We start from the raw sequence: 13819 nt of genomic DNA, 5'->3' as shown, positions 1-13819 counted from the left end.
TACCACCATTAATTCCGAGCTGCTGGCTAAACCGAATAGCATATAAAATAATTGCTCCACTACCACCCCAACACTATCAGAAGGCTTATATAAGACATGAGAATATTCATTATGTAATGACCGTGCGTCCTGGTTTCCCTCCACCGCCTTCCTGACCATTGCTGCCTCTGGTACACAATGCATTCTAAAATAGCTAAGTAGAGCCTGTAACTTGGGTCTCCTCCTTCAACCCTCCTCATTACGAACAACCTACCCTGCTCTACACTGCCACTTAGTCATATCAGTTTAAGATAAAAACACTGTCCAGGATATCCATCATGCAATGCCTCACTGAGCCCTACTGAATGATGATGGTTCAGACTGTAAAAGCAGATGTGAGGTCATTTTTTGCTACGCTAGTATTGAGTTTTGGGCCCCAAGGGAATAACTTTTATTTTGGTACGTGCCCTGCAGCAACAGTCTCTTGCAATAAGAGCCCATGTGTTCTATATAAGGTGAGTGTGCTTCTAGCAATCTGACCTGCCAAACCTGTAGGGCTGTATGCTTGTGGACTTCAAGCGAGCCATTGGCCTGAAAGAGAGATGTTGGGGCTGGTAGCATTGCCTGTGAGCAGCCAGCAGTGGTATAACAATGCCAACACCAGGTGGACGCGGGGTCTCTGCATGATCCATGAGGCCACCCACATGAAATCTACTGAAAATGGTTCTCCAAAAAATGGCAGCCACCTTGTAAATTGATGTTAGAGGGGTTCTACCCGACCTCTAGCTTCTGTCAGAGAAGCACAGCGCGTATAGCATCACATGAAATTGCACAACTGCAAGCATATAATCCTACAATCGGCATGTAGGTAAAAATGTAAATTACTGTATGGGGTGGATTATACTACACAATGGGCCTGAGTCATCATAATGCGGTTATGGCCTAAGATTGGTATTAGGCAATGTTTCGTGCAGGTTCTAGGCACTGTGACCTGAAACATGACTACCTGACGACTGGCTTTGCAGATAGGCTGCGCAGCAAGGGGGCTACTCTTACTGCTGGCGATGCAATTACAAAACTTTATGACAGCGGGGAGGTCTTGGCCTGTGTGGGCTGCCCACCGCATTCTAGAGGGACAAATTATAGTTTTGCTTATTTTCATAAAACTATCGGGGGTTTTCAGGTTACATCTGCTGCACCTGCAGTGCAGCATGGTTTTGTCCATTTGCTAAAAAAGTAGCTTTGCGATCAGGTCTGAATTAGTTACTACAACTGAAGCTGAATTACAGTAGGTTCTACAGATATGTATATGTGGCTCAGATGCACCAGTGGAAGCATACGCAAACTTTCCAGTGTTCTAATTTCCATGTTGCATTGCTTGCTATTGAAATGGAGATGGGTGTTTACAAAAACAGCGTAAAACAACGAGGTGCAGCAGCTAGTGAGAATCACCAAGTGTCATGTCAATTTAACACTTAATTGTGAAAATCGGAAAACATAAAGGGTTTGTGAAACCACACAATGCTACCATTGCATGTTTCCAACATTTTTTTAAATGAGGGGACTGTTTGATTGTTTTCAAAGGATAGAGTGCAGAGAGAGATTTAGTTATGTGGGGTGAGTTCATACTGTAATCTAAATTGCAGTGCAAAAATAAAGCAGCCAGTATTTACCCTGCACAGGGGCGGATCCAGGAAAAAATTACAGGGGGGGGGGGGTGTGTTAGTGGTGCCAGTGTGCATGTGCAGAGAGAGAGGAGGAGGGCAGATAGAGGGTGGGAATGGGATTAAAAAAAAGGCCCTGGCATTGAAAGTACGCAGGCCTACCTTGGCGTTAATAGTGAAGTATGTAGTTGTGCTTGACAAAAAAGGGGGTGGGGCCACTCAAAAGGGGGCGTAATCTTGAGTGTAGTGTACCACACCATATACCATGTCTACACATTATGCAACAAAATAGTAGACCTCATTTTACCCGCCACTTACACATGATGCAATACAGATTGAGCCAAAATTCACATAATGCTACACCATATATATGTCCATTACGTATTATGCCAAACACCATAATGCCAATTACAAATTATGCTACATAAGTGCTGCTTACCTTCATGCTCGTTGCCAGGGGTTCCATGCTCGTTGCCAGGGGTTCCATGCTCGTTTCCATGTGGGATTCCATGCTCATTGCCATGTGGGATTCCATGCTTGTTGCCATGTGGAAAATTTATTTTTTTTGTCCCGGCCAATGATGCTTATGCAGAAAGGAATAGTGGGTCTTGGACTCCTGGTGAGTATGTGTGCGGTGCGGGGGTGGGCACACTGGCACCCAGTATTGGTGCAGCATAGTGGGCACAGGGGGCACCCAGTATTGGTGCAGCATAGTGGGCATCCAGTATTTGTGCAGCATAGCGGCACAGGGGCAGAGAACAGATGGATTGCTGGATCAGTGCTGTTAGCAGTGAATTGCTGGAGTAGCCACAAGTGCCCCTTTGTTCCCTGCTGCTACAGGTGGGTGGCTTATAGCTAAACGTTATCTTTCCCCCGCAGTGGTGTCCCACTCCATTAGAGGCTGCACAGTGCACTGCCCAGCAGGTGCCACATTCTAATGGTGTGACTATACAGCAATGTTTTGTATGGTCGCCTACATGGTGTACAGGCAGCATTGCTACTGTCTGCTCATCATGATAACGGTCCCCACAGAGGAAACTAGTTCTTTTGTCAATGCAGTGAGGGGTGTGGAGGTGCAGGGGGTGAGGAGTGAGAGGTGTGGAGGGCAGGGTGTGGGGAATGAGGGGTGTAAGGGGCACAGTGTGTGGGGAGTTAGGGGTGTGGAGGTTGTAGGGGCGCAGGGTGAGGGGTTCAGGCTGTGGGGGGATGCAGGGGCCGCGCACAGTAGAAGAATATTTGCCTAGGACTGGGGACGGGTGCTAATAAATCTTCCACCTGCCCTGCCTGTGCTAGTGTCTTCACAGCTGGACAGAGAGCAGAGAGCTGCCCGGCTGTATTGTCAAGATCAAGAGGACACTGCAGCAGCCCTAGGTCCCGTCCTCCTGACTCCCGGCTATTTTAAAACTTGCGCTGCTGCAGCTGCCTGCCAGGTCCGCAAACCAATCGTAGCTCGCTTGCGGTCCGACAGCCAATCAGGAGTGGTGTCTCCTGATTGGTTGCCGGACCGCGAACGAGGTCCAATTGGCTTGTGGACCCGACAGGCTGCTGCAGCAGTGCAAGTTTTAAACTAGCCGGGAGTCAGGAGGACGGGACCTAGGGCTGCTGCAGTGTCCTCTTGATCTTGACAATACAGCCGGGCAGCTCTCTGCTCTCTGCCCGGCTGTAAATGCTCTCCGGCGGCGGGCGGGAGTTAAAAAGTGTCAGTAATGACAGGGGCGGCACGTGCCCGTGTGCCCCCCCCCTAAATCCGCGCATGCCTGCACAGAAGCTAAATAACTCACTTAAATCTAACTCTCTCTGCACATGTTACATCTGCCCCATCTGCAGTGGATCAGCATGCTTTTGGCCATTTTGCAAACAAATATGTCCTGCAATCAGGTCTGAATTAGGCCTAATGTGTGCACCCAGCGAGATCTTTAGAGATGGCAACAGATGCTGGTGGGCCGTATCTCTGGTTGCCGGGCAACCAGAGACGCTAGTTCTCCTTGTGGCTTCCGCCTCCAGCGGGGATCACGTCTCTGGTGCCGGTCGCTCTGCAACCAGAGACACTCTGGTGTTCCAGACAGTGGTTCTTCCTCCAGGCTGTTGCCAAGGCAACGGGGGATGCTGGGCCACTCATGTGCACCATTAGGCAGGGGGGCTAGTCAGCCTGGCCTCTGCTGGTGATAGTTCTTTCTCCCCTGCAGGTCCTCTTTACTGGCCTGGCCTAGCCATTAGGCGCTTGCGATCCAGCAGCCAATCAGAAGCAGCATTGGCTGCTGGACAGCGAGCGCTTATTGGCTAGTGGTCCAGCGGGAGACTTATGAATTGAAAATAGCGGTAGGGAGCCGAAGAGCTGGGTGGGTGAGTGGGCTGCATTCTCCCTTGGCAACAAGCTATTTCAGTCCCCCTGAAGTCCCCCTTGGCATCAAGCATGAAGCCCCTGGCATTGAGCAAGCAGTTCCTAGCAATGTAGGTAAGTTGCACTTATGTGTCAAATGTGTAATGGGCATTACGGTTTGTTATATAGTATGTAATGGGCATCGTGTGGCACTATGGCATGTGGCTTTATGTGTAATGAGTATTACACTTGCTCCGGGCACCATGGCACCTATCTACACCACTGATTCTAAGGTATATCGTTCTGATGCTGACCTGAATAATACATAGTGCACATTGTATAGTGTGTACACCTGATACGTAGGGCCAGACCTTCGCTTATTAAGTGGTCCCAGTGAATGTGTTGCACACCCAGTGGCACAAATAAAGGGATTTTTGTAAGAACTTACCGTTCGAATCCCTTTCTCTGATATGGTCCTGGTGACACAGCTCAACATTGGGATGTAGGAGGGTCCGAAGGAGCCAGGCACCTATCCTAAAGCTTTAGAGGGTAGGCTCCTCCCCTACTGCATCCCGGACTCTTCAGTTCAATCTTTCAAAGCCACTGGAATACATTAACTCAGTACAAACGCCTGCACACATTATATGCACATTTTTCAAAAATAACTTTTAACCATATAACATGAAACATCATGAACTTGGCATACTTACTGAGCGTAAGGGAGGGATCGCTGTGTCACCAGGACCATATCAGAGAAAGGGATTTGAACGGTAAGTTCTTACAAAAATCCCTTTTTCTCTTTCAATGGTCCTGGTGACACAGCTCAACATTGGGACGTTCCGGAGCCTGTCCTTTGGGTGGGTACGCTCAGGTCTGCAGCTCTCATTACTGCTCGCCCGAATGATGCGTCCTCCGACGCGAACTCATGGAACCTATAGAATTTGGCAAAGGTATGAACAGATGACCAAGTGGCAGCCCTGCAAACCTGCTCAGCTGTTGCCCCATGTCGAACCGCCCAAGAGGTGGCAACCGACCTGGTGGTATGCGCATTAATCCTGGCCGGTACAGGCCTACCAACTTTAGTATATGCAAACGCTATAACAGAGCGCAACCACCTAGCAATGGTCTGCTTAGAAGCAGGCCAACCAATTTTGTGTATGTCATACAAAACTAACAAGGTGTCAGTCTTTCTGACACTCTTAACTCTGTCCACATAAATGCGCAAGGCGCGCACAACATCCAAATTTCTCAATTTGTCCCTTTTCCTTGAACCCTCTGGGGGTTGGAACACAGGCAGAACTATCTCCTGATTTAGATGAAAAGCAGAGACTACTTTTGGTAAAAATTGGGGTACTGTCCGAAGGACAGCCCTATCATCGTGAAATATAAGGAAGGGAGACTTGCATGACAATGCTCCCAACTCCGATACTCTCTTTGCTGACGCCACTGCCAACAAAAATACCAGTTTCCATGTAAGGAATTTAAGGTCAGCCGACCTTAATGGTTCAAAAGGTGCCTTTTGAAGATACTCCAAAACCAGAGATAAATCCCATGGTGCTACTGGTTGTTTGTAGGGAGGCTTCAACCGAGACACCCCCTGCAGGAAGGTCTGTACTTTCGGTAATAATGCAATCCTTCTTTGAAAGTAAATAGACACTGGAATTGCCTGGGCCTGTATCTTTTTCAACACTCTTGCCAGCATTGGAACTGGCGGAAAAACATAAAGAAGATTCCCCTCCCAGAGGATAGTCATGGCATCCACCGCTTCTGCCAGTGGGTCCCTCTTCCTGGCATAAAACCTTGGTACCTGATGGTTGAACCTGGATGCCATCAGGTCCACATCCGGGGTTCCCCACCTCAACGTAATTTGGTGAAATACTTGTGGGTTCAGGCTCCATTCCCCTTCCATCAGCTCCTCCCTGCTCAGGAAGTCGGCCTCTATATTCTCCACTCCTGGTATGAATATAGCTGATAATGCTGGAACATTCTGTTCCGCCCACAAGAGGATTCTGGACACCTCCCACATAGCCAGTTTGCTGCGTGTGCCTCCCTGGTGATTCAGATACGCCACAGCTTAATCCTTAAAGGGAGCCTCTGTAACCTGTCTCCCGCCAGAGAAATCACTTTCCACACAGCTCTCAGTTCCAAGATGTTGATCGGTAAGGCAGATTCCTCTGGAGTCCACAAGCCCTGCAGACGCAGGTCCAAGACTACTGCCCCCCAGCCCCTGAGACTGGCGTCGGTAGTGACTATCAGCCAGCTCCAGGACTGCAGGGACCGACCCCACTGAAGGGAATCCACCTCTGTCCACCATTTCAGGGAGGATCAAGTTTCTGAAGACAGCACTATCTGTTCTGACTTCATGGTCTGCGTGTTTCCTGACCAAGTCGTCAAAATGTTCCACTGGAACACACGAGAGTGGAACCTGGCGAACTGCAACGTCTCAAAAGACGCCACCATCTTCCCCAGCAGCTTGAGGCACCTCCATACTGATGTGCTCCGAGAGCCGGGAATCTCCTGGACCAAGGAAGCCAGATCCCTGGCCTTTGCCTCTGGTAAAAATACCCGATGTAAGTGGGTATCCAGAACCACTCCCAGGAATTGGAGTCTCTGTGACGGCACCAACTGAGACTTTTGCAAGTTTAAAAGCCAGCCGTGAGCCTGCAAAAAACTGATGGCTTCTGCCAAGTGACTCTGCAACATGTCTGCTGACTCCGCTTTGAACAGCAGGTCGTCCAAATATGGTATCACCGTGATTCCCCTCAGCCGAAGCACAGCCGCCATTACAGACATTATTTTGGTGAATACCCTTGGCGCTGTGGCCAGTCCAAAGGGCAACGCCTGGAATTGCAAATGCAGGTTTCCTATCGCAAACCTTAACAGAGCCTGATGTTCTGGGTGTATAGGGACATGAAGGTACGCGTCCTGGACATCCATGGACGCCAAAAATTCTCCCTGGTCCAGGCTTAGTAGCACTGACCGTAGAGACTCCATTTTGAAATGGTCTACCCACAAATGGACATTCAGTGACTTTAAATTCAGGATTGGTCTGAAAGACCCGTCTGGTTTGGGCACCAGAAACAGAGTGGAATAAATAAGCCTCTTTTCCACTCCGCTCTGGGGACCGGGATCACCACACCCTTCTCTAAGAGAGAGTGAGCCGCTCCCAAAAGAGCCGTACGGAGCCGGGCCTCCTTTGGTAGTGGTGTGGGAATGAATCTTCTCGGAGGAAGACCTTTGAAGGGAATTCTGTAACCCTGGGCTATAATGTCTAATACCCAGGAATCCTGGTCTAGTAATGCCCATGTGTCCTTGAACTGTGACAGACGCCCCCCCACCTTGACCACCGCCGGGCAAATCCCCTGGCAGTCATGCGGAGGGTTTGTCCTCTCCTTTGGTGTTAGGTTTCTTATGAAAGGACCCAAATTCTGACTTTGGGGCCTTACCCCTGGAGGACTGAAACTTTCCACTAAATGACTGTCCTCGAAAGGACGCACCTCCTCTAGGGGAGGGCCGAAAGGACGGCCTGAAAGCAGAGAATCTTGATGTCTGCTTGGCTGCGGGAGGTACTTTTGCCACCTGTGGCCTGCTTAATAATCTCTTCCAGCTCAGAGCCAAATAACAGCTTTCCCTTAAAAGCTAATGCTTCTAAAGCCTTCTTAGACTCATTATCTGCCTCCCAAGCCTTAAGCCAGAGCACTCTCCTGGCATTGACCGACACTGTGGAAACTCTAGCAGCCATTTTGAGAGCTTCCTCCTCAGCCTCCAGCACATAATCTGCTGCTGCCTTCAGCTTTTCCGCAAGCAACAACACATAAGGGTCAGCGTGTAAAATAGTGCACAAATCATTAGCCCACACAACCATGGCCTTAGAGACCCAGGCTGAAGCAATCAGGGGACGAAGTGTGTATCCCACCCCTTTAAATATTGCTTTGAGGTTACCCTCCAGCTTTTTGTCTACGGGGTCCTTAAAAGCTGCCCCTCCTTGTACCGGTAACACCGTAGCTTTTGACAAACGTGCCACAGAAGCATCAACCACTGGAACTTTCTCCCAGAGATCCGCATGCGACTCAGGCATGGGGTACAGACTTAAAAATCTCTTAGGCATCAGTAGCCTCTTATCGGGGGTTTTCCAAGCCCCTTCCAATAAATCCTGTAAACCTTCATCAGAAGGAAAGGTAACAGCTTCCTTACGCTGCCGTTTAAATACACCTTTTGCAGGAGTTTTATCTTCCACATACAAATTTAATGCCTGCTTAACAGCAGTAATCAAATCTTCCACCCCTGCGGCTGAGGAATCCTCAGAATAATCACTTTGCTCCCAGGGGATGTCTGCATATGCTCCCTCCTCATCTTCAACCATTAAAGGCACCGAGTAAGACCTTTTAGGGGTCCCCACAGCATCAACATCAATTTTGTCTAGCAAATCACTAAACCTGTTGATCCCCTTTGCAGTATCCTGCATCACCTGTAGGAAAGCAGGATCTGCCTGGGTAAGAGGCAAGGAGCCGGAGGACTGCTGAGATGATGACATAGGTCTCTGAGAATCTACCAAGGCATCACTCTTTCTGTCCAGCAATTGCACTAAAGCATTAACTGACCTGCCCAGGGCACTGGCCCACGCTGGTTCCAATTGCTCTACCCTCTGGGGTTCACTCCCCATGGGCTTCACAGCAGCGCAAGCAATACACAAGCCCCCCTTGGCCATCTGCTCAGGGATAAATTTCAGTGTACAAACACTGCAAGCGCTCAATGTATCTGGGGCTCCCTCCCCCAAAACCACAGACTGATGCACAGACATGATGTTCACAATTAACACAGTCACAGCGCAAATGTACAGGCGTTCACACTAAGCCAATGTACTCAGTCACTTAGCTGTCTGTAGTCTTCAGATAGGGAAAGCGATGCCAAGGAAATCCAATCACTCTGTCAGGATCTGTCAACCAGCTCAGCTCCGCTGCAAGCGTTCCGAATGGCGCCAAAACAGAGTGAGGGAAGAGACCAAGTCCCTGCTGCTGCGGGGTCCGTGACTTTTGGCGCCAACCACCCCCAGACAGCCGCTCCCTTAGTAGGATCTCCTAGTTCCAGTATCTCCCCCTCAGCTGGGGACCACTTGGAACATGCCTGTAACACACTGCTGTCCTCTCATATAGGAGCTCAGTGTGTAAGCTCCGCAGAAAATGGCCGCCGCCATCACGGAGCGCCTGTCCCCCATGATCCCCACCTAGCGTGAAGCCGGTTTCAGAGCGCTCCGGAGCCCAGGCAGCTTCTTAAAAGAAGCTGTAAGCGCTGCACAGGGAGGCCAGACAGCGTCTCCCCTGTGCACAGCAAGCTGACAGGACGCGCTTCTGTCAGCTCCTGCTGCGCTAGCAGTGTGAGGATTCACTAACTAGAATCCTCACACTGTGCCTACCTAGCTAGATTGAAAAGTTAATAAAACCTAACACGAACTGAAGAGTCCGGGATGCAGTAGGGGAGGAGCCTACCCTCTAAAGCTTTAGGATAGGTGCCTGGCTCCTTCGGACCCTCCTACATCCCAATGTTGAGCTGTGTCACCAGGACCATTGAAAGAGAAAAATAACTGACTGTGGCATCATTGCAAGATAATGTACCAGAATTACAGCAATGGTCCCATATATATATGGGATGCAGTTAAAATCCCGGCGGTCGGGATCCCGGCGTTCAGAATCCCGACGCCGGAATCCCGACCGCCGAAATCCCGACACTTTCTCCATCCGTGGGTGTCCACGACACCCCTGGAGGGAGAATAAATTAGTGTGCCTAGCGTAGCGAGGCACTGGGCCCGCAGCGTGGCGAGCGCAGCGAGCCTGCAAGGGGGGGCGATCCACGTCCCCCCCTTGTCGGGATTTCTGCGGTCGGGATTCCGGCGTCGGGATTTTGAACGCCGGGATCCCGACCGCCGGGATTTCATACTGCTTCCATATATATATATATATATATATATATATATATATATATATAGTTTGTAGTATACCCGGCACTCGTCGATCATGTGGGGGAGTGCTCCGGTGCCTTCTGCCTTCTTTGGATATAGATGATCCCAAAAAGTCAGTAGATAGAAGAGGCACTTGTCAGACTTCTTTAGTGTAAATCAAATGATGTGTATCATCTACCATCTACTATATAATAGAAAGCAGGGGTCTGGCACTCCACTTCAGCAAATAAACAGCTACCACGGTGCCATCCACATTAACTAAATAAGTCCAGGTGTACCCAACGGTACACGGGCGGCACTCAGTGGATTTCTCAAATAGCAATAAGAAACTGCAGACCACTCCACAGTTAAAGGTTCGATAATTTAATATCGTTTTCAAGGACACAGAACATACAAAATACACTTACCTATATAGGAAGAAGGAGACACCCATGTGAACGCCAGTTGCGTCACCCGGCCCGTGCTGCTGCGGCGCTGAAGACGTGACGTCATCCACTGTCGTTCCGTCCAGCCCGCTGCCTCCGTTCCCAGGGAGACGCGCTGACGCTAAAAAAAGATAAACAAAAAAGTGAAAGAAGATCGGACACATCCAATACATCTCATGTGGTTAGCTCCCTTCACATAAAGGAGAGTAAGCAATCATACAAGAGGCATAATAAAGGATGAATTAAAGAAAAAAAAACAGGCATCAATAAGCTAAATCAGGGCTGGGCAATTGTGGCCCTCCAGATGTTGATGAACTACACATCCCAGCATGCCTTGCATCAGTTTCAGCATGGCCACATAGCAAAACTAATGCAAAGCATCCTGGGATGTGTAGTTCATCAACATCTGGAGGGCCGCAATTGCCCAGCTCTGAGCTAAATGAACAAGGTCATAGAGATACACTATGCCGTATAACACAAGATCATGTGTCTATATTACTGACACAAAATAATTAAAGAAAACAGCCCAATGATAGATATTCATTCAGTCCTGCAGGATGAATGGTGTTTAATCTGAATATCCATCTTGCTTCAAGCTGAAGCAGTTTCTTGTCACTGTCGCCACCACGGATATTGGTATTTTTTTTTTCTCTTTAATTCATCCTTTATTATGCCTCTTGTATGATTGCTTACTCTCCTTTATGTGAAGGGAGCTAACCACATGAGATGTATTGGATGTGTCCGATCTTCTTTCACTTTTTTGTTTATCTTTTTTTAGCGTCAGCGCGTCTCCCTGGGAACGGAGGCAGCGGGCTGGACGGAACGACAGTGGATGACGTCACGTCTTCAGCGCCGCAGCAGCACGGGCCGGGTGACGCAACTGGCGTTCACATGGGTGTCTCCTTCTTCCTATATAGGTAAGTGTATTTTGTATGTTCTGTGTCCTTGAAAACGATATTAAATAATCGAAACGTCGCACCTTTAACTGTGGAGTGGTCTGCAGTTTCTTATTGCTATTTGAGAAATCCACTGAGTGCCGCCCGTGTACCGTTGGGTACACCTGGACTTATATATATATATATATATTCAACCTGAGACGGCACTCCCAAACTTTTATAAGCACACATGATGGATTTGTTGTGCAAGGCTGGTAATTGGGGATCCGTGGCTACAAGGGGCCAATATTTATGGGAAATCTGGTTTAATTGAGAGCTTTTTTTTATGAAAGGAATTAACCCAAATGACTTTGTTGTCAGTTGTTGCTGAGCTAGTAGGACTCAAAGCCTGCTCCCGGCTAATAGACATGACTTTCTGTTTGGAATTGGACAATTCTTGATAGTCGTATCCTCTTGCCAAGAACTTGTCCACCATTTTGTTGAGGGAACATTCTAGGTCTTCAGGTTCGCTAGAGATGCGCAGTACTCGCAACATCTGTGAAAAAGGGAGTCCCTTTTTCAGTGAAATAGGATGGTGGCTATTGCAGTGGCGTAACTATAGTCTGCCAGCCCCCGCGGTGGAGGGGAGGCGCTAGGCAGGTGTGGGCGCCTGGGGGGTCTGCGGGACTATAGTTACCACCTGGTCCCGGCTCCTGACTCCTGCCCTCCCCCTCCTTACCCCATTGCCGCCGGCGCCGCTGCCTCTAACCTGACACGCAGATCTGTGTCGGGTGACCGGCGGTCCCCGGCTCCGGCTGCAGTGCTAATATAATAAGAGACACTCGGAAAATGGCTGCCCCCATAATGCTGTATGGGGGCAGCCATTTTCCGAGTGTCTGTTATTATATTAGCACTGCAGCCGGAGCCGGGGACCGCCCGTCACCCGACATAGATCTGCGTGTCGGGTTAGAGGCAGAAGCGCCGGCGGCAATAGGGACGGGTAAGGTGGGGGTTAATATTTTGGGGGGGGGGCCGAAATGTCCGGCGGGGGGGGGGGGGGGGGCGCAAAAAAAGTAGTTACGCCTCTGGCAGTGGCGGAGATACTGTAAGGCAGCCCCCGCTGCTGCTTGGGGGAGCGGGGTCTGCGGGGGCGCCGTGCAGGGACAGAATTACTGCCGGTGCACCGGGGCCGAGGAGTTAATGGGGGCAGCTGCCACTCGGACGCATGCAGCGGTTTCCGTTTTTTTTTTTAAAATGTCTAAGACAATGCTGCGGCAGTGAGCTCCCAGCATTAAGAGTTCCGTCCCCCAAGTGCGCGTCTGCATCAGCGCGACGGAGGCCAGGAGCTCCGTCCTTCCTCTGCCTAGCAGTGGAAGCTCCGCCCAATCAGCCCGGCAGCTGTTGTTCCGTCCCTCTTCCGCCCAGCACCTCTGTCCGCGGCCTGCCAGCTTTGTCCAACAGCAGCTAGGTCCCCTCCGTCCCACCCTCCGCCGGCTCCAGGTAACTGTCCCCTCTAGTCTTCCTCTGCCCCTGGCTGTGTGAGATGCAGTATAAGCTGCAGCACTGCCGAGTCCCGACTGGCACTTTGTATGCAGCACTATGGAGGGGCATCATGTTTGGGCTATGGGGGAATTATGCATGTTGCATAATGGGGGGCATAATGCATGTGGCATTATGGGGGTCATTATGCATGTGGCACAATGGGGACATAATGCATGTGGCACTATGGGGGTATTATGATTGTGGCACTACGGGGGGACATTATGCATGTGGCACTACAGGGGGGACATTATGCATGTGGCACTACGGGGGAGACATTATGCATGTGGCACTACGGGGGGACATTATGCATGTGGCACTACGGGGGGACATTATACATGTGGCACTACAGGGGGGACATTATGCATGTGGCACTACAGGGGGGACATTATGCATGTGGCACTACGGGGGGACATTATGCATGTGGCACTACGGGGGGACATTATGCATGTGGCACTACGGGGGGACATTATGCATGTGGCACTACGGGGGGACATTATGCATGTGGCACTACGGGGGGACATTATGCGTGTTGGTACTACAGGGGGCATTATGCGTGTGGCACTCCGGGGCATTATGTGTGTGCGTGTGGCACTAGGGGGGAATTCTGTGTATAAATGGCACAACTGGGGTAATTCTCTGTGTAAATGGCACTACAGTAGGCATTATACGTGTACAGAGCCAGTGGAATTTAAAATCACGGTGGGGTGTCACCAAGTTAGAGATGCGGTCTCCTCTGCCAGCTATCCCCGCTGGATCCCTGGCTATCTGGCACCTACATTCAACAAATAAACCAGGAGCCAGGATAATCGGGCAAGCAGGAGTGTCACCTCAGGGGCTCAGAGTATCTGTCCACGTACAGACAGAGACCCTGCGCTCCTCCAAATTTGGCTGCCACCATAGAGGAGACCCTACACCAATAGCATCTCTCAGGTCCCCAGCTCTAGCCGGAAGTGTGGATTACGGAAGTGCTGGCACGATGTGTGCCTGCATCCCCAAGCAAACGAGCATGTTATCCTACCTGGGAAACAATCATGTAATCCCAGGAAAGGAGCATGTAA

Source organism: Crinia signifera, chromosome 5, assembly GCF_055691185.1.
Source record: "Crinia signifera chromosome 5, ASM5569118v1, whole genome shotgun sequence".
Lineage (NCBI taxonomy): Eukaryota > Metazoa > Chordata > Amphibia > Anura > Myobatrachidae > Crinia > Crinia signifera.
The sequence above is the reverse complement of the archived record's forward strand: the minus strand, read 5'-3'. Positions refer to the sequence as shown.